Source organism: Hevea brasiliensis, chromosome 2 (assembly GCF_030052815.1).
Source record: "Hevea brasiliensis isolate MT/VB/25A 57/8 chromosome 2, ASM3005281v1, whole genome shotgun sequence".
Lineage (NCBI taxonomy): Eukaryota > Viridiplantae > Streptophyta > Magnoliopsida > Malpighiales > Euphorbiaceae > Hevea > Hevea brasiliensis.
Window position 1 is genome coordinate 49699482 of NC_079494.1, and position 20075 is coordinate 49719556.

Here is a 20075-nt window from a genome sequence, read left to right on the forward strand (position 1 = left end):
GCTTTCAATAGTTATAACACAGCAACTGAGCTGTTGTAGAAGTATGAAACCAAGTACAAGTTTATTCCTGGTCTAATTGCATGGCCATACCTTTTTTCTTGATGGATATTTTGCTATAAGCATGCATGTTGGAAGTTTGATTCTGTATATATGGGAGAGAAGGAACAAACGAAAGGCAACTGAGTTTGCTCCTGCATGGCATATGGCCTCATTTGAGGGGAATTCTTTCTCATTCAGGCGTTACTGCTTTTATATCCTATTATATGCTGATTTCTTGAATGGTTGAACAACGACATAAATACAATTGCATGAACTTTAATTTTTTTTTTTTTTTTTTTAAATGCGTCCGCTAGGTTCATGTGATAATTAGGGTACCTTCTTTTTGGCGATCAAAACTCTTATATTTTGTTGTAGCACTATCTTTGTAGCAAAATATGCAATGTCTAACAAAAGCTGAACGGTGAAAAGAAAAATCCATATAATTGACCCAGGCCTAACTGTTATTGTCTTTTGCAGCAAAAAGTGTGCACAAGAAATCCCTGTGACCTGTCTCTATAAAGAGGACAGGAATACAAAGAAATATCATAATTTCTTTGAATTCTAAGTACTAAATACTTTTTCATTTCAATTTGATCACTTGAATATAATTGAAATTAAGTTCTAAATTATATTAAAATTGGGAAAATTAAAAGATTTGTACATGATTGGAAAAAAAAATTACAAAACAAAACAAAAAGATTTAGCTTTTTTAATCATTACACCTTTTGTTATATTATTTTAGTAAAAATAATTTAACTTTTTCATAACATTTTTACTAGATATGTAATCGGTTGGTTCAATTTCAAATCGAATCAAATTAAATAAATTAAAATATTAAAATATAAAATTATGAAGACTGAACTGAAATTAAAAAAAAAAATCAAATCAAACAAAACAAAAAAAAATTTAGTTTGGTTCATCGGCTTTTATGCCATCTTCTCATTACAACATACTGAAATCCAAAATCTGTGTTTAGGAGAACAAAATTTCCAGAATCCTCTCATAATTATGTCAACAAATCACACAAATCATACACTAATTGCAAAATCACAATCAAAAAATAAAATTAAAAAAAAAAACTAAAATCATTTAATCATAAAAATATATTCTACCCAAAAAAAAAGCAAAGAAAAATAACAAGACTTTCAAATCTTTAACCGCCAACGAAGTTTCGACAGATTATGTTTGAGCCCCACTGAAAAATCATAGATCCAGAAATTTGAGCCTCTAAAATCTTTTACTGACAAGAAGTGGAAGCCCACAAAATAATATATATATATATATATATATATATATATATATATATATATATATACTTAACTCAATCCAACTAAGCATTTATCTCAAAAATTTGAGATCGGCTATATAAATTCGCTTTCTTGTAACACCCCTATGTTCGGTAGTGCGTTCTACTGCTTCGGTGACCAGTGCTGTCCGGACAGCTAGGATGCCTAGAACCACACTTCGATATGAGGGAGGAGACATAAAATAATGAAATACAAGAAAAGAAAATATAAGAAAAACAAAGGAAAAATAATAGTAAAGAAATGTAACCAAGTTAAGCGAGCCGAAAACCCTAGCGATGGGTGACCGCACCGGGAAGTCACGGCGTGGACCGTTGGCCTCGTACTGGATCGCGAGGAACCACGGAAAATATTTATAGGACTTAAAGAGACATCAATTGAAGTATAAATATCATTAGAAATATCAAAGAAAAATTAAATAATTAGTACAAAGAAAAGTGAGAAATCGAAAAACGGACAAAACCCGGTGTTACCGAAAAATCGGGAATGCAACCCGAACAGGGGCATTATGGTCATTTGACATCCTGAATTGTCTTTTGACCTAAATGTCCATTAAAAATAAATAATATTACACTTAGAAAATAAAATGAAGAATTAATTTGGTGGTACCTAATGTAAATAGCCAAAAGTGGAGTGAAAATTGTGTAAATAACACATTTAACATATAAAATGATTAAACTAAAGTGAGTGGACCACTAAGGAATAAACTAAGGATTATAAAATGTGTTAGTGGGTAGATTTCTCTACTAAACACTTCATCTTCAAGCTTGAGAATCATCCATGCCATAAATGAAAAGCTCCCAAAACCTCCATGGCCATTTTTCTTTAAGCTTCATGCACTCCTTCAATTTACCTCCAATCACCTAGGTAGCTTCACTAAAAATTGTCCTCACATCACAAGGAAGAGCTTGATACCAAAATCAAGAAGTTTAGTGAAGGTTTAACAAGTCCCAACCAAAGGTAAGTTTGTATTTTTGAACATTGCTTTGTTAAACTTTGTATACTTGTTATGGGTGTTTGAATTGTGAAGAAAATTTTCAAGTTTTATGAGTTCTTGATATATCAATTTTGGACAGCCATGGAATTGTATGTTTAATGAAATATTCATGCATATATTTGATGAGAAATTATTTGATTAGGGTGATTTAATGTCCTAGTAAATTATTCCACATGTATATGGTGATTATGCACTTGGAATGGAAATTGATGAATTGTAGGACACTTTGGCATTGTGGAACAATTTGGCAGCCTTGGGACTCCTTGATAAATGTATGAGTTCATGAAGATATTGGCAGAATTGTGACATTGAGGATTGATGGATATGTATATGAATTAGTTGTGTAAAGTGTATGTAAAAACTAGAAATGTTTATGTGTATATGTGATTGTATTTGGACTTTGTGAATTAGAGTTTTATTTGGTGTATTGAGGATGTTTGTAATCTGCCCAAAATGACTTTAAAATGAAGTGGTATATGGTTTTGGTAATGTACCAAAACAGAATGGGGTTGAGAGGTGAATTTGTAGCAAGGTAAATGTGTAATGAAATGATGTTTAAGTAATGTAATTAAGGGCAGTGTGCATTTTAGCCTATAACTCTAAATGTGTAACTCCAATTGGTATGAGACCAATTGGAGGTGAAACTAGGCACAAAATGTGCCAACTTTCATTGAGAAAGCATACCAAAATTCTGCTTGCAAGGTGACATAAAAAAATGACCAATTCGGATTAGGTGCAATTGAGGCCTGAAAATTGACTATTTGAGCAGCAGTTAGTATTTTGACCATAACTCACTCAAAACAGGTCCAATTGACCTGAAATTTTGACCATGAATAGTTAAGACCCATATCTACAAGTCTTATGAAGACACCAAAGCCCAGAAATGAACATAAGTAAGTCAAACAGCTTGCACAAATTCGGGTCCAAAAACTGGCCGAACCTAAAATGACCTAAAATGACCAATTTTGGTGCAATTTGACCAGTAATAGTAAAATGACCATAACTTGGTTTACATAACTCAGAATGACCTGAAATTTTGCCCCGCGTTCCATAAGTCATAGATCTACAAGTGTATAGTTTTAACCAAAACCCGAAAACCAACGGAACTAGGTTGTCCGGCTAGGTCAAACTAGTATCCCGGAATCCAGCAAGTTGCATTAAAATGCACTAAACAAGGAAATGAGTTTGGTAAAACGTACCAACCCTAAAATACTATCGAATGTGACATATTAGTGACACTAAAACCTAGTTTACCTAGAACGCATCGAGGGTCGGTATATTAGGTGATTAAGCAAATAATAGCTTTCAGTGAATTACTTATCAAACATTGTCGATAGAGACAGTTTAATTTAGTACTGAAACACTTCAAATTATGTTTCTCAGTTAGTCAAGACTCAGGAAAAGGGAAGGAAACACTGAGTCCAGACCAGGAGACAGTCATCAGAGGTTTGTGCACAACTAGTTTTTAACTGATTTTGTTTTGAATATTTCATATGATTAAATGACATATTTTTCTCATATATTATGTTTAACAAGCATTGGATTTAATTCAATGATTATTGAAATTGTTATAGTATGTATGAATTTAGTTTTGTGAAATGGTATTTCCACAAGTATTAAGCATTGTTATGGATTGAATAAATTATGTTTTGAAAAATTGCGATAGAACATGTTTTGAATTATGATGGTAATTTTCTTGGAAAAATGTAAATTTATGATTTGAATTGTGATGAGCATAAAAATTATTGGATATTGGAATTGACTTTGAATCGAATTATATTGTGATTTATGCTCACTAAAAGGATTGTGATATTGTTTTATATCTCACTATAGATGCTTGACTAGGTTATTACTCGTCTCTCTCATTTGTTGAGAAGACAATGGAGTTAGTTGTGTTTTGATTACCATGGTACGTGCACAGGCTTAGATTTTCCTCTGATTTGAGGTTAGATCTAAGTTTATTTTATCGTTATGGCCCTTGCGGAAGATTCATTATTGTGATGGTACTGTGCACGATGATTCGACCTCCCCGACCATAGGGAGTTAGAATCTGATTCGACCTCCCCGACCATAGGGAGTTAGAATCACATCGAATATGGCCCTTTCGGATTAGTCTTGCATAGTTAGTGAGATAAAGATTGATTTTTGAGATACATAATGATTTTTGAGATACAGAATGGCTTTTGAATGGTAAAGAATTGTGATTTCAATTATGGTTTATGTATAATTGATTTTATTGGAATTACTTATATGGTTAGTCATGATTTGATAAATTGAATTTTGTGATCAAAGTCATTTTATACAAATAATTTACATTATTGGCAATGAATATTTTGAGTTTTGGAATTTGATGAGTATTCAGATTTCCAAATTATTTACTGTAAAGTTGTCAATGTATATTGTACTATGTTTTAAATTATAGTTGTGCACCACTGAGTTCACCACTCAGCGATAGCTTTGTATCTTTGTCATGAGATAAGAAGAGCATAGAGCAGTAAGTAAATTTCCTTGAAGATATATTCAGATTAGCTCCAGGTATATCATAGGTATACCCATGTACATAGGTTTTGATGTATGCATGTAATAATATATATGTAAATTATTTGAGTAGTTGTATAGAAACTCTTGTAAAATATTTTGGTATGTAATTAAATGTAAATTATTGTAAATGTAAATTTGAGATTTCATTTACTTGAATAGTTTTGTATTATATTTCTTGTATCTCAGTCTTTAAAAAATCACTGCGGATTTGAGTTGAGAAAAATGTTGGAGTTGAGATTTGCAAATACATATTGAAGTGCTTTTTACAGGTTTTCTGAAGAACTGTTTTATCCAAAATATAGATGGCACTCTGCCAAAATTTTTACAGAAATTCTAAATAATTTAAATGTGAGTTCTATCACTTCAGTTCAAAAAGGTTTTAACACCTGTAAATAGTGCTCACCACTGTAAAATAAGTAAGAAAAGTTTTGAAAATCTGTGACACCCCTTACCCGGCTACAGTGTATCCGAGTAAGCTATGTCACACGGTGTACCGGCACACTCTATTTTACCTTAATTAATTTTTTTTTTATCAAAGTTTTGAATATAGTTTGTGAAATATAGTTCATTTATTGAAATTATAATTTATTTGAGGTTCCGGAAATTTTTAAAGAAAATCCGTGATCTGGCTAAAAATGGAGAAAAGCAGTTCTTGAACTGTTAAAAACACTTCCAAATAATTTCCAAACAATCCCAACTTCAATTCATCAACAAAATCTCAATATCAAGATATCCACAACATTTCTCAATTTCAGTTCTCAATAACCTTTTCATTTCTCAAACATCCATTTCTCATAATACTCATATACAAACAATAAATAAATGCTCAAATTTTGCATTCATAGCCATAACTTTCATTATTTACATGAACATCAGAATACATTACATAAGTTCAAATACATATGAGAAAGTAAAAATTAGCTACAAAATATCAAAATGACACCTAGCGTCCTACCAATGCACTGCAGAAGTTGAGGTGACACGGACACTGTGCAGAACTGCTGGACAGACTCACCCAGTCTGCGGTCTACTGGGCTCATGATCTGTATCTCTAGTACCTACGCGTGGCAAAAGCAACGCGCTAAGCAATAATGCTTAGTGGTGCAATGGTATAATAAAAGAAAATAGCAGAAAATAAGTATGTATAGAATGTGTATGATTTCTTTGTTTGGTATTGGTGTATCCATTATTTCATTATCTTTGTCCACTTTCATTCATTTGGTTGCCCAAGTAACCTACACTAGATGACTGGACTGGATAACCTGTAAACTGGCACTGGGTATCAAGTACCTCGGACCGTCACACCATCGGTCACATATGCATCTCGGTGTACCTTGAGCGGCTAACAATTTGTGATAACATCGAGCACAAGGCCAAAGCTCAATACAAGGTCGAATGGCTAAAAGCCATAAAATCACGAATGGCAAATTGCCATGTGCGATCGCTAATCGAACCCTATTGGCATGCCAAACTATCCAAACCAATCTTGTTAGGTATACTAGGGCATTTGAAACTTTTAAATTCTTCAGTTTGTGAATTTAAAGTTTTGGTGTTACTATTCACCTCATTGGTCAACAAAAATGTTGACTTTTGGATAGACAATATGTACATTGACTTTGGCACTCCCAATATACCATATTTTACATTTAAAACTTGTTAGAATTGGTCACCATTACCATTTCTAACTTAAAACCAAGAGGGCAGAAAATTTTAGTTTTTGAAGCATAAGTTTACTGTTCCATTAAGCACTGTTGCAGTGGGAATTTGAAGAAATGACAAATATGAAAGTTGTTCCTTATTTTGTCTAGTTGAATTTCCTTTTTTGAATCACTCCATTTGGAGTTTTGTAGCTCCAGATATGGTCCAAAAACCACAGCTGGCCGGATTTGCATTCTGCAGAAATTACCATATCTACAGTAACATGAACAGTGACTGCCACTGCCATTTGGGTTAGGTTCTGGCCATAATTTGGGGTAGGTTCCTTCATGAAAGTTGTTTGTCTATGTCTTAACTTGTTGCTGTAAAAATTTCAGGTCAATTGACCAGATCTACAGTGAGTTATGGCCAAATGAACAGTTACTGTTCATTTGGTCAATTCTGCAGGGGCTGTTGCAGAGTGTCCGGATTGGGGCCAAGTTTTGGTCCTCTTGCTTTGGTCTTTTGGGCATGGTTTCTTCAGCAAAAATGTGCCATTATAAGCCTAGTTTCATGTCCAATTGGCCAAACACCAATTGGACCAACACAGCCAAAGTTATGGTAGTGCAAGTGGACTGAATTTTCAGTCCTTCTGCTGCTGTCCTAAGGCAGCCTGCAACTTCACTTTGCAATCCTATTTTTCAGTCCATTTGATGGTCAACTTACCTAAAATGGTCACTAATTGACCATTAAAATGTGCTCTAACAATTTCCTAAGCCAAGTCAATTTTTCACCCTCAAAACCCTAGTTTCCATTCCAATTTACCCATGCACCTTGGTTAAGCACACTAAATCATTATCTATGTAGATATATAGCTTAAACATAATCTCCAATTCATTCTAAGTCCAATAAAATCATCAAGACACTCCATTATTGTTCTCTCATTAGGGCTGCCGAAATTCAAGGCATGCATAAACATAAATTTCATTTATTTAAGTTACAAATTCTTGCTCACTTTAAGGCTTTAACATGGAATAAAAGAGATTTAAGTATATTTATGCACTAACCTTGAATAGGGAAGATTTTTCCCCACTTAAAACTTCACTTTCCTTCACTTTCTAGGCTGCCAAACACTTCCCCAAGAGGTGTGATTAAGTTTTAATGAAGGGGTTTAGGGTTTAGTGGTGGAAACAAAGGAGAAAGGGAGCTTGGGAAGTGAGGTTTAATGGAGGTTGAGAGAGAGAGATTTCGGCTGGAATTGGAGAAGAAGAAGGCAGCTGCAATTTAATTATTTTGGTCTTCATTTTGTCTCTTTTAAGTATTTAAGAAAGTTTATTAGCTTGTGATTGGTTGGTGAGTTTTAAATGACATCACAATGATGTCATAAATAAGCTTTTCTTTGATTTTTCTTTTCTTTTCATCACTACTCAATTTCAATTTAATTTCTAGTAATGTTTATTCATATTTTATGTCATATTAATTATTTACTCAACTGGACAAGTCGGCCAAAAATCACCTCTGAAGGCGAAATGACCAAAATGCCCTCCGTTTGGCTTAACGGGTCAAAATTGTCTGTACCGATTGAAAAATTTTTCTAGGTATTTTCTTGGCATTCTAATGCCATGGGAACCTCAATAACCCTTCTCTGGAGTCCCAAAAATTATTTTCTAATTTTCCCAGTCTAGGGCTCCTCGTTGCGAACCGCAACTTCCCTCCAGTTTACCCCTCGCTAGAACATACTCGTTTAACTTGGTTGTATTTTATTTCTAAAATTTGTACTAAATTTTTCTTATTAATTTTGAGTTAATTATGATTCTCGACTTTAATTTAAATATTTTTGGACGTTCTAGCTGTCATGGGACCGACCAATCAAAAGCGATGAGAATGTACGGAGTTGTTACCGGAGGGTGTTACAACTCTTCCCCTCTAATTTAAATTTCGTCCTCGAAATTTACTGATGCAAACAGTTGAGGCTGTTGCCTCATCGTCTCTTCACTTTCCCAAGTTGCCTCCTCGGTGTTGTGGTGCCTCCAAAGCACTTTCACCATGGAATCGCTTGTTCCTCAATTCTTTTACTTCCCGAGCTAGGACTCGTAGAGGTTCTTCTTCATATGTCAAATCCGGTTGTATTTCAATTTCTTCTCTGGAGATGACATGTGAAGGGTCTGAGCGGTATCTTCTGAGCATGGATACGTGGAACACATTGTGGATCTTGTCCAGCTCTGGTGGTAAAGCTAGCCTATAGGCCACTGGACCCACACGTTCAATGACTTCATATGGGCCAATGAACCTAGGGCTTAACTTACCTTTCCTTCCAAACCTCAATACTTTCTTCCATGGTGACACCTTGAGGAACACCTTGTCGCCAACCACATATTCTATTTCTTTTCTCTTGGTCGACATAAGATTTACATGCATGCGAGGCAACTTTCAGATTGGCTTTGATTATCTTTACCTTCTCCTCAGTCTGTTTCACCAGGTCTGGCCCTACCAGTTTATCTTCACCCAATTCAGTCCAGCACACTGGAGTTCTACATTTTCTCCCATACAGTGCTTCATACGGGGCCATTTGGATACTAGCTTGGTAGCCATTGTTGTATGCAAATTCTGCCAGTGGGAGGTACCTATCCCAACTTCCCTCAAACTCAATGACACAACTCCTCAACATATCCTCAAGGACCTGGATTACTCTTTCTGATTGCCCATCCGTCTGAGGATGCAAAGCTGTGCTGAAGTGGAGTTGTGTACCCAAGGATTCATGCAACTTCTTCCAAAATCTCGATGTAAACCTTGGGTCCCGATCAGATATGATGGAAAGTGGAATTCCATGCAGTCTAACTATCTCACTGATATACAATTCTGCTAACTTCTCCAGTGAGTAGTCAGTCCTAACTGGCAGAAAGTGTCTTGACCGTCAATCTATCCACTATCACCCATCTTGCATCATGTTTCTTAGGGTGAGAGGTAGCCCACTTACAAAATCCATGGTGACCGATCCATTTCCATTCGGTATGCGTATAGGTGTAGCAAACTGATGGAACTTGATGTTCTGCTTTGACTTGCCGACATGTCAAGCATTTAGTCACATAGTCGCTATGTCCTTCTTCATACCGTGCCACCAATACTGGAGCTTGGATCATGATACATCTTTGTACTTCACAGGTGCATAGCATATACACTGGTGTGTGCCTCTTTTTGAATACTGGATTTTAATTCTCCATTATCTGGTACACACAGTCTTCCTTTGTAGTGCAGACACCCATCTGCTTTCACCTCATAGTCAGCTGCTTTTCCCTATGGGAGTTTGCTCATTATAGCGATAACTTTTCATCTACTTTTTGCCCATCTAAAATCTGTATGTGAGTTTGGCCTCACTGCAACTCGGCCAAAATAGCTCCATCTCGAATCAAAGATAGCGGGCATTCAATGATCTCAAAGTCGTGATGGATTTTACGCTCAAAGCATCAAGAACTACATTTGCCTTCCCGGGATGGTAGTCAATTACACAGTCATAATCCTTCAGAACTCAATCCATCGCCTCTGTCTAAGGTTGAGCTCATTCAGGTTGGCAAATATTTCGAGCTTTTGTGGTGCGTGTAAATGTAGCACTTTTCACCATACAAGTAGTGCCTCCATATCTTCGATCACGAAGATAATTGCTGCAAGTTCTAGATCATGGGTAGGGTAGTTACGTTCATGTGGTCTTAGGTATGCGGAAGCATAAGCGACCACCTTTCCCTCTTGCATCAATACACACCTAACCCATTATGAGAGGCATCACTGTAGACCACGAAGTCCTTTCGACACGACCTTGGCTGTTAACACCGGTGCCTCTGTCAACATAGCCTTCAACTTCTCAAAGCCCAGTGCGACACTTGTCATTCCAGTCCATCGACATTCTTGTGTAACAACTTGGTCATTGGAACGGCTATTAGGGAAAATCCCTTCACAAATCTTCTGTAATACCCAGCCAGCCCCAAGAAGCTTCTGACCTCAGTTGTATTCCTGGGAGGCTTCCATTCCATCACTGCTTCTATTTTCTTGGGATCCACCCTAATCCCATCGGCTGATACTATGTGTCCAAGGAATGCAATCTCATTCACCAAAAGTCACACTTGGACAACTTAGCATACGACTTCTTTTCTCTCGGGGTTTACAGAACAATCCTCAAATGCTCATCATGTTCTTACCTGATCTTGGAATATACCAAAATATCATCAATAAAGACCACTACGAACCGATCTAAGTGTGGATGGAAGATACGGTTCATAAGGTCCATGAATGCTGGTGCATTTGTTAAGCCAAAGGGCATCACTAGGAACTCATAATGCCCATATCGGGTACTAAATGCAGTCTTTGGCACATCTGCATCCTTCACCCTCAACTGATTATATCATGATCTGAGATCAAACTTGGAAATCACTCCTGGTCCCTTCAACTGATCAAACAGATCATCAATTCTAGGCAACGGATATTTGTTCTTCACGATCACTTTATTCAGCTGCCGTGTCGATGCATAGTCTCAAAGTCCCATCCTTCTTTTTCACAAACAGCACTGGAGCTCCCCATGGTGACACACTTGGGCGTATGAACCCCTTATCAAGCAACTCTTGCAACTGAGTTTTCAACTCCCTCAATTCAGTGGGTGCCATCCTATAAGGAGCAATGGAAATGGGTCTTTGTACCAAGTTGTCTCAATAGCAAATTCAACTTCCCTTTCTAGTGGCAAACCAGGTAACTCTTCAGGAAATACCTCTGGGAAGTCTCTTACTGTGGGTATATCACTCAGGTTTGGCTTAGCCTGCCTAGTATCCACCACATGTGCTAGGTAGGCTTCACAGCCTTTTCTCATCATTCTTCTTGCAACTGTGGCTGAGATAACGTTGGACAAGAAATCTGTCCTTTCCCCCACAACTGTGATCTCATTACCCTCAGGAGTTTTCAAAGAAATTCTCTTCAATTTGCAATCAACTATTGCCTGATGACGTGACAACCAGTCCATTCCCAAAATCACGTCAAACTCGTGGAAGGGCAACTCAATTAGGTCTACCAAAAATTCATACCCCTGAATCCTTAACGGGCAACCCTTGTATACTTTGTTCACCACTACACTGTGGCCCAATGGATTAGTGACCAGAATGTCTTGGTCACTCTCCCCTACTAGTATCCCTCTTTCTACGGGTAAGTTGATGCAGATGTATGAGTGAGTGGATCCTGGATCCACCAATGCATGCACAGGTGTATTGTAGAGGAAGAACGTACCCCTGATGACGTCCGGGGCATCTTGCTCCTCCTGAGCTCTAATAGCATAAGCTCTTGCAGGTGGTCTGCTGTCAGGCCTCTCTGCGGCTCGAGATCTGAGCCTCTGTGATGGTCCTGACCTCGGACTTGCGATTTTCTACCTCTGCGTAGTGCGAGAGCAGTGCATGCGCTTGTGTTGGAGCAGCTATAGTAGTTCTACGTAGGCAGTTCCTCAGCTGATGCTCTGTCGACCCACATCTTAAGCAGGCACCAGTTACTCTCCAACACTCCCCCTTATGCCATTTCAAGCAGTGTGGACATGCAGAAGATGCGGGGGCTGGTCCCCTGAACCCCATCCCTGGAGAGTTGCCCACTGATGGTGTGGACTGACCTCTCCTAGGGGTAAACTGTGGCACAGGCCCACAGGTGACCACGACCGTGTGGCTGACCTGAACTCTGTGCAGGTGGACCCTTAAACCTCTTCCCAAGTGCAGGAGATGAACTAGACTGACCCGGGCCCCTCTTCTGCTGTCTATCCCTTCTGGTCTGCTCACTGATTCTTACTTTTTCAACCTTTATTGCAGCTTCCACTAACTTGGTAAATTCTGTGATTCCCAGGGCAATGAGCTGGATCTTTATGTTGTCATTTAATCCCTCTTCAAATCTCTTGCACCTTTCAGCTTCATTAGGGACTATCTCCCTTCCTTAGCGGCTCAATCGGACAAATTCCTTCTCATACTCGGCCACTGACAGCTGTCTCTGCCTCAGGTTAATAAACTCTCTTCTTCTCTCTTCCAAGTATACAGTACCCACATATTTCTTCTTGAATTCGGAGAGGAAGAAGTCCCAAGTTACTATTTCTGGCTATACTTCACTGGACACCGTATCCCACCATTCATAAGCATCATCTTGCAACAGAGATATGGCAGCTTCTAGGTTTTGTTCAGGAGTGCATTGGAGTTGTTTTAAGACTCTGCCTGTTCTGTTCAACCAATTTTCGGCTGCAACAGAATCATCTTCTCTCTTGCCAAAGAAGTCCACTGCTCCATACTTTCTCAATTTTTCCAGGTGTGACTTTGGTTGTGGAGGTGGTGGTGGTGGTGCTGCTGCTGGCATTACCCTAGCCATTTGTCTGAAGAATTCGGCCATTTATTGGAACATGGCCTGTGGAGGCTGAGCAGGCTCTGCTTGAGCTGGCAGAGCAGGTTCTCCCATGCCCCCAGTCTCAGCTGCTGCAGGTGGAGCATGACTCTCCACTTCCTCCTCGACTGCTCTCTGAGATGTAGGGTCCATATCCTATTCAAAATAAGAAAGACAAACAGATCTGCATTAGTGTCACCTCGACTTTTATAAATGTAATGTATGGTATGGACTCAATCTAGGCCCAGAAACGCCTAAACCGTGCTCTGATACCACTAAATGTGACACCCCTTACCCGGCTACAGTGTATCCGAGTAAGCTATGTCACACGGTGTACCGGCACACTCTATTTTACATTAATTAAATTTTTTTTTATCAAAGTTTTGAATATAGTTTGTGAAATATAGTTCATTTATTGAAATTATAATTTATTTGAGGTTCCGGAAATTTTTAAAGAAAATCCGGCAGAGTACCGGCTAAAAATGGAGAAAACAGTTCTTCGGAACCTATTAAAAACACTTCCAAATAATTTCCAAACAATCCCAACTTCAATTCATCAACAAAATCTCAATATCAAGATATCCACAACATTTCTCAATTTCAGTTCTCAATAACCTTTTCATTTCTCAAACATCCATTTCTCATAATACTCATATACAAACAATAAATAAATGCTCAAATTTTGCATTCATAGCCATAACTTTCATTATTTACATGAACATCAGAATACATTACATAAGTTCAAATACATATGAGAAAGTAAAAATTAGCTACAAAATATCAAAATGACACCTAGCGTCCTACCAATGCACTACAGAAGTTGAGGTGACACGGACACTGTGCAGAACTACCGGACAGACTCACCCAGTCTGCGGTCTACTGGGCTCACGATCTGTATCTCCAGTACCTACGCGTGGCAAAAGCAACGCGCTAAGCAATAATGCTTAGTGGTGCAATAGTATAATAAAAGAAAATAGCAGAAAATAAGTATGTATAGAATGTGTATGATTTCTTTGTTTGGTATTGGTGTATCCATTATTTCATTATCTTTGTCCACTTTCATTCATTTGGTTGCCCAAGTAACCTACACTAGATGACTGGACTGGATAACCTGTAAACTGGCATTGGGTATCAAGTACCTCGGGCCGTCACACCATCGGTCACATATGCATCTCGGTGTGCATGAGCGACTAACAATTTGTGATAACATTAGCACAAGGCCAAAGCTCAATACAAGGTCGAATGGCTAAAAGCCATAAAATCACAGAATGGCAAATTGCCATGTGCGATCGCTAATCGAACCCTATTGGCATGCCAAACTATCCAAACCAATCTTGTTAGGTATACTAGGGCATTTGAAACTTTTAAATTCTTCAATTTGTGAATTTAAAGTTTTGGTGTTACTATTCACCTCATTGGTCAACAAAAATGTTGACTTTTGGATAGACAATATGTACATTGACTTTGGCACTCCCAATATACCACATTTTACATTTAAAACTTGTTAGAATTGGTCACCATTACCATTTCTAACTTAAAACTAAGAGGGTAGAAAATTTTAGTTTTTGAAGTATAAGTTTACTGTTCCATTAAGCACTGTTACAGTGGGAATTTGAAGAAATGAAAAACATGAAAGTTGTTCCTTATTTTGTCTAGTTGAATTTCCTTTTTTGAATCACTCCATTTGGAGTTTTGTAGTTCCAGATATGGTCCAAAAACCACAGCTGGCCGGATTTGCATTCTGCAGAAATTACCATATCTACAGTAACATGAACAGTGACTGCCACTGCCATTTGGGTTAGGTTCTGGCCATAATTTGGGGTAGGTTCCTTCATGAAAGTTGTTTTTCTATGTCTTAACTTGTTGCTGTAAAAATTTCAGGTCAATTGACCAAATCTACAGTGAGTCAGTTACTGTTCATTTGGTCAATTCTGCAGGGGCTGTTGCAGAGTGTCCGGATTGGGGCCAATATTTGGTCCTCTTGCTTTGGTCTTTTGGGCATGGTTTCTTCAGCAAAAATGTGCCATTATAAGCCTAGTTTCATGTCCAATTGGCCAAACACCAATTGGACCAACACAGCCAAAGTTATGGCAGTGCAAGTGGACTGAATTTTCAGTCCTTACTGCTGTTGTCTAAGGCGACTGCAACTTCACTTTGCAATCCTATTTTTCAGTCCATTTGATGGTCAACTTACCTAAAATGGTCACTAATTGACCATTAAAATGTGTTCTAACAATTTCCTAAGCCAAGTCAATTTTTCACCCTCAAAACCCTAGTTTCCATTCCAATTTACCCATGCACCTTGGTTAAGCACACTAAATCATTATCTATGTAGATATATAGCTTAAACATAATCTCCAATTCATTCTAAGTCCATTAAAATCATCAAGACACTCCATTATTGTTCTCTCATTAGGGCTGCTGAAATTCAAGGCATGCATAAATATAAATTTCATTTATTTAAGTTACAAATTCTTGCTCACTTTAAGGCTTTAACATGGAATAAAGGAGATTTAAGTATATATATGCACTAACCTTGAATAGGGAAGATTTTTCCCCACTTAAAACTTCACTTTCCTTCACTTTTTAGGCTGCCAAACACTTCCCCAAGAGGTGTGATTAAGTTTTAATGAAGGGGTTTAGGGTTTAGTGGTGGAAACAAAGGAGAAAGGGAGCTTGGGAAGTGAGGTTTAATGGAGGTTGAGAGAGAGAGAGATTTCGACTGGAATTGGAGAAGAAGAAGGCAGCTGCAATTTAATTATTTTGGTCTTCATTTTGTCTCTTTTAAGTATTTAAGAAAGTTTATTAGCTTGTGATTGGTTGGTGAGTTTTAAATGACATCACAATGATGTCATAAATAAGCTTTTCTTTGATTTTTCTTTTCTTTTCATCACTACTCAATTTCAATTTAATTTCTAGTAATGTTTATTCATATTTTATGTCATATTAATTATTTACTCAACTGGATAAGTCGGCCAAAAATCACCTCTGAAGGCGAAATGACCAAAATGCCCTCCGTTTGGCTTAACGGGTCAAAATTGTCTGTACCGATTGAAAAATTTTTCTAGGTATTTTCTTGGCATTCTAATGCCATGGGAACCTCAATAACCCTTCTCTGGAGTCCCAAAAATTATTTTCTAATTTTTCCCCCGGGTCTAGGGCTCCTCGTTGCGAGAACCGCAATTTCCCTCTAGTTTACCCCTCGCTAGGGTACCGGCTCGTTTAACTTGGTTGTATTTTATTTCTAAAATTTTTACTAAATTTTTCTTATTAATATTTGAGTTAATTATGATTCCCGACTTTAATTTAAATATTTTTCCGGACCTTCTAGCTGTCCGGACCGACACCGGTCACCGGAACAGTAGAATGTACGGAGTTGTTACCGGGAGGATGTTACAAAATCCCTTGTAGTGTATTTAATGGGTTATCAGTAGACGGAGTTGGTAATTCATTAGGTATACTACGGGATCATGTTATTCCTTACAGAGGGGTAGGGTGTGACATTTCTCTACTCTAAACGATTTTGGGTTAAATCCTTAGAAATTTATAATGCTTCTAGGTTATGTTGTACTACTCTCCTCCAAGTCAATTTAGGTCTACCCTTTTTTTTTTCTTTCTATCCTCTAACCTAATGTGCTCTACTTGTCTAACTGGAGCCTCCGTATGTCTACGCTTCACATGACCAAACCACCTCAATCTCCCTTCTCTCAACTTATCCTCAATTGGGACCATTCCTACCTTTTCTCTAATACTCTCATTACGGACTTTATCTAGTCTAGTATATCCATTCATCCACCTTAACATTCTCATCTATGTAACTCTTATCTTAGACGCATACGACTCCTTCAGTGCCCAACACTCACTACCATATAACATAGCCGGTCGTATGGCTGTACGGTAAAATTTTCCTTTCAACTTATTGAGAATCTTGCGATCACATAAAACTCCCGTGGCACATCTCCATTTCAACCATCCAGCTTTAATCCTATAACTAACATCCTCCTCACATCCCCCATCTACTTGAAGGACTGAGCTGAGATATTTAAAGTGATTACTTTGGACAGTACCACTCTATCCAAACTAACTCCTTCCCTATCACCAGTTTGGCTTTCATTGAACTTGCAATGCATGTATTCTGTTTTTGTTCTACTTAACTTAAAGCTCTTTGACTCTAAAATACTTCTCCAAAGCTGTAGCTTTCTATTGACTCCTTTTCGCATCTCATCTATCAGAACAATATCATCCGCAAACATCATGCACCAAGGAATACTCTCTTGTATATGTTTCGTCAATTCATCTAAAACTAATGTAAAAAGGTAAGGGCTTATAGCTGATCCTTAGTGTAATCCAATTGAGATAGGAAAATCTCTTGTGTCCCCTCCCATTGTGCGCACAATAATAGTTGCTCCTTCATACATATCTTTCAACACTTGTATGTACCTAATAGATACCATCTTTTGTTCTAACACACTCCATAAGACATCTCTTGGAACACTATCATAAGTCTTCTCCAAATTAATAAAACCATGGAAAATCTCTTGTGTCCCCTCCCATTGTGCGCACAATAATAGTTGCTCCTTCATACATATCTTTCAACACTTGTATGTACCTAATAGATACCCTCTTTTGTTCTAACACACTCCATAAGACATCTCTTGGAACACTATCATAAGTCTTCTCCAAATTAATAAAACCATGTGTAGATCTTTCTTCACATCTCTATATTTCTCCCTCAAGCTTCTAATGAGAAAGATCGCTTCCATAGTTGAACGACCGGGCTTGAAGCCAAATTGATTGAAAGAGATAGAAGTATCATAACGTAGTAGATGCTCCACAACTCTCTCCTACAACTTCATAGTATGACTCATGAGTTTAATTCCCCTATAGTTCGAGCAACTCTGTATGTCTCCCTTATTTTTAAAAATAGGTACTAAAATACTCCTCCTCCATTCATCAAGCATTTTCTTTGAGTTTAAAATCTTATTAAATAATTTAGTTAACTATGCCACTTCCATATCTCCCAAACACTTTCACACTTCAATTGGTATTCCATCGGATCCACAGGCTTTACCCACTTTCATTCTCTTAAGTGTTTCCTTTACTTCTAAAGATCTAATCCTTTTAGTATAATTCACATTCTTTTCTACCGTTCTATAGTCTATATTCACGCTATTACCATTTTGACTATTATTAAAGAGATCATTAAAATAATTTCTCCATCTTTCTTTAATATCCTCATCTTTCACCAACATTTTTCCTTTTTTATCCTTAATGCACCTAACTTTATTAAGATCTTGATATTTTCTTTCTCTCCTCCTTGCTAATCTATAAATATATTTCTCCCCTTCTTTAGTTCCAAGTTTCTTATATAACTTTTCAAAAGCCTGTGCTCTTACTTGACTAACTGTCTTTTTTACCACTTTCTTTGCTATCTTGTACTGTTCATATGCTTCATTATTATCACATTTAGGTAATTTCTTATACCATTCTTTTTTTTCTCTTCACTGCCTTTTGTACTTCCTCATTCCACCACCATCTCTCTTTTGAGGATGATCCATGTCCTTTAGACTCTCCAAGTTCTTTTCTAGCTACTTCTCTAATATTTGATGTCATCTGTATCCACATATTATTAGCCTCCATATTCAGCTTCCATGCTTCGGACTCGAGAAGCTCATTTTTTAACTTCACTTGCTTTACTCCTTTGAACTCCCACCACTTTGTTCGAGCTACACTATTTTTTCTAACCTTACTTGAATTGTTTCTAAACTTGACATCCAAGACCACTAACCGATGTTGACTTGTTAAAGCCTCAACTGGAATGACCTTGCAATCCTTGCATAGAGCTCTATTTGTCTTCCTGGTTAAGAGGAAGTCGATTTGGCTTCTATGTTACCCACTTTTGAAAGTCACTAAATGTGACTCTCTTTTTATAAAGTAAGTATTTGCTAGTATTAGGTCGTATGCCATAGCAAAATCCAAGATGCTTTTTCCCTCCTCATTTCAACTACCAAAACCAAAACCTTCATGAACATTCTCATAGACTTGCCTATCACTTCCTACATGTCCATTCAAATCTCCACCAATAAAAATATTCTCTTCATTCAGTATGCTTTGCATTAAATCATCCATATCTTCCCAAAACCTTTGTTTACTCTCACTATCTAATCCTATTTGTGGGGCATAAGCACTAACTACATTTATTGTTTTTCCTTCTAGTACTAGCTTTACTAGTATAATTCTATCTCCTACTCTTTTCACAGCTATTACAGCGTCTTTCAATGTCCTGTCTATGATTATGCACACTCCGTTCTTATTTCTCTCCTTTCTGGTAAATCACAGTTTGTACCATGAATTACTCACTTCTTTGCTTTTCTCTCCTACCCATTTAGTCTCCTGAATGCAAGCAATATTCACCCTTCTTCTTTCCAAGGTATCCACAAGCTCCATTAATTTTCCTGTAAGTGATCCAACATTCCAAGTACCAACCTTGATCTTCCTCCTATCCTGTTCCTTCCTAATTGGTCTCCTTTTATGATATATTCTATTATTTTTTATGTCTATTTGTATGTTTTGTTCCACTATCTGTTCTACTATCTATCCTATGGACTAACTTCTTTACCCACACCAATCCATGATGTAGGAACCCTTGCTCACTTAACACCACACCCAGGCGCCGACATAGCGCGTCACTTTCGGTGAACGCCCTACACCCTTGCATATTTCTCACTACACCCGGGCTCTAATGTAGCGCGTTGTAAGTAGAGGATGCCTTAATTTTTATATCATTTGAATCCATATCATAAGGTGTGACGAAATTTTTACGCTGGTTATCACCTACCGCAACCCTCCTCCTTTATCCGGGTTTGGGACTGACTAAGCGCAAACTACTTAAGAAGAGCTATATATATATATAAAATAATCAGATGGACAAAGAGCAAGTGAACAACCTATAACAAAATAAAAGGACCCAAAAAAAAAAAAGCTGCAATTTAGATGCATGCAGGGGAGGCCGAGAGGGAAGAATAACTGGGAAGTCGATCGGCGACTCTATGAAGGAGAGATCGAGTGATTTGGAGTTGGAGATTGATGGGTTTATAGCTTGATCTCTTCGGCTCCCGGGACTCTATGAAAATGAATCTCCGATTTTGATCTATGGAAGATTAGAAAGGGTCTAAATG